Source organism: Nanorana parkeri, unplaced genomic scaffold, assembly GCF_000935625.1.
Source record: "Nanorana parkeri isolate BGI_ZX_2015 unplaced genomic scaffold, ASM93562v1 scaffold10, whole genome shotgun sequence".
NCBI lineage: Eukaryota > Metazoa > Chordata > Amphibia > Anura > Dicroglossidae > Nanorana > Nanorana parkeri.
In genome coordinates, this window is record NW_017306278.1 from 3,743,495 (window position 1) to 3,746,305 (window position 2,811).

Below are 2,811 nucleotides of genomic sequence, written 5' to 3' on the forward strand. Positions count from 1 at the left end.
CCATAATCATCACAATGATGACAAATCACGGCTTGAACTATCTTGCTTTGCATGTAATGAGTCTCTCTCATATATTAGTTTCACCTTTTAAGTTGCATTAGTGAAATAAATGAACTTTGCACGATATTCTAATTATTCGAGTTTCACCTGTATATACTGTATATGGCTATATGTTGCCATAACGAAAATGCGGATTCATACCCATTCAGATGCATTAAACAGAAAATCACATCTGATTGGCCAGAAAAGTCACGTCTGATTCACTTTAATTTTTGAACGAAATTCAGAAGGGATACGAAATCTGTAAATGGAAATTCGGACTCGGACACATTCGGAAAATCGTCTGAATTTTTGATTGGGAATGAAACGAATGGCACATGTCTGTTATGCAGTGTCGGCTGCGCAGCATTACTCTGGACCCGCCTCCTGCGATGGACACACCGTGCCCTGTCTGATATGTGTTGGTGCCTCTGCTTGTAGTCTACACCAGGCACACAGTGACTGGGTGGCAACCCAGGAGCACATTTCGAAGACAGGAACAGAGCGTTGTCACAGGAAGTGCCTAAACACATGGCAGGGACCGGTGGCTGTCAGTCTTGCAATGCCTCATGGGACTTGTAGTTCCACAACAGCTGCAGTGCCGAGGTTACTCAAGTCGCTATATCCTGAGTCCGATTATACTTTGAGGAAGTTTCTTTATTTGTATCTGTAATGATTTACCTGCCAGATATTTACCGCCGAGACTTGCGGGAAGCACCCGACATTCCGGATTCGGCATCCCGAAAAGGGGAATTTTGTGTCCTTTCTCTCCATTGTAATGTCAAGCGCCAGAAATAGCTCGTCATACACTTTCACTTTTGCTGTAGAAGAAAATCCGCTCGTCCAAAAAGGGAACAGAAAGAGGACCTGTCATTTCTCAAGATTCTTAAAGCACAACTCCAGGTTTGCACATAAAAAGAAAAGCGAGCCTTTTAACCTTTTCGCTGCTGGAGGCCCCACCCCCTTCTACATGCACATACTAAAATGCACATTTCCCCCCCCCCACCCTTTTGTGAAAGCAGAGACCCAATGTGAACAGTGGTGGGCCCTCCTGTGCTTAGTCACTGTGTCCCCCCCCCAGGCAGACAGCACCCCTCAGTCACAGCCTGACCTGGGAGAATGTGCCCTCCACACATTCCATGGAATTTGTAAGTATGCATGTACCTTCCCCACCCCCTCTAGCGCTGAGTCGGTGGCTGGCGTGGTAGTGGGTACCCCCTTTCTCTCTCCCTACTCCATTGTGCTGCCCGTCATTTAATATACTAGAAAGAAAAGAAAAAAAAAAAAGCCCAAAAGTGTGAGGGCCCTGCAGCTGTGGTGACACGTACATACGCGCGTGCGTATGTAGTCATATTAGTTTACCATGACAGCGTTTTTAGTTTTGATAGCTGAGGTGGTGTCATAGGAGGGCATATTTATCCCACAGACATGAAGGCTCTCTACTATTACCCAATTCTCCTTCAGGTGGCAGTATAACCTAGAGGAAGACTTCCTGTGTCCCTCAATGGACAAGAAATGAATGTTTTACTGGGACATGAAATCTTACAGCTGCAATAAAACACTATAGATAAAAGACTAGACAGAGTTTCCTACTCCGTCCGTCGTTCTCAACTGGTGGGTTGCAACCGTGTCTTCCACTGCGCTGAGAGGCTCCTCAGCCTCCCCCTAGCGCAGCACTGTCAGTTCTCACAGTTCTGCGGGACGCCGAGTGTCAGCTTGAGGTGGGGTGGGGGGTATGGCCGCGAGGGAGCTCCACCCATACAAGCATTGTATGGGCTCCTTCATGTGTGCTGTAGAGGTGCTTGGACCGGAGTGACGTCAAATTCCGGCTCCCAGCACTTCTACAGGGCATGCAAGGGAGCTGTACAAGCAATGCACTTATGGATGGAGCTCCATCACTGCACAGCAGCCCACACCAGTGTGCTGGGAAACTTTTTGCTGTTGTATTAAAGGATATCTCCCCCTCCCCCCCCAATGCTAGTGTAGGGACTTACCTCTTGATCCAATCATCTTCGTTTCCTGTAGTTTTCAGCAATCCCTCCAGTGCTGGTGCCAGCTTCTGATCCAGCGCTGACTGCACTCTCTTCCTGTCCTACGGAGTCTGTGCGGGTGCACGCTGCCTCCATTGACTTCCCGTGTCTCTCGTCTCTCGGATGGGAGCGCACATAAGTTTAAACCTTTTTCGTAACTTTTTTTTTGTTTGTTTTTGTTTCTGCATTATATCTACGGCTTGCTAGCAGTAGATATATGCAAAAAAATCCCTGTCGCTCGCTCACTTTCAGATCATCTCCCTGCAGAGAGCGGTGACTGTCAGTCACCGCTCCCCACAGGGATTCCCTCCTCCCCTCTCTGATCCTCCAGCGCTGACTGGCGGAACGGACGGGGGAGGGGGCGGGCACAGCTGGCTCTGCTTCTAGATAGGCAGAGCCCGCTGTCACTCAAGCAGCATTGTCGGGCTCCATACCGGGTGCGGCGATCTCAATACATAGTGAGCAATAGCCGGCTATATACTGAGCTTTGGGTCACCGGAGGAGGTTAGTATATGTCCTCCGTGACCCCTTAGAGAACTATGGGATAAAAAGGTTACCCCCGTAGTTCTCTTTTAATGACCGAGGACAAATATGGGTCCTGACGTTACACAGGTTCAGAACCGCTGCTCTAGATGAATATCTGCGAAGACTAAAAAGAAAAAAAAAAGCAGACGCCACAAAACTAGGAATTTCATTTTTATTTTATATATAAAAAAGGGAAAAAAAGGAGGGAGATCAGCTT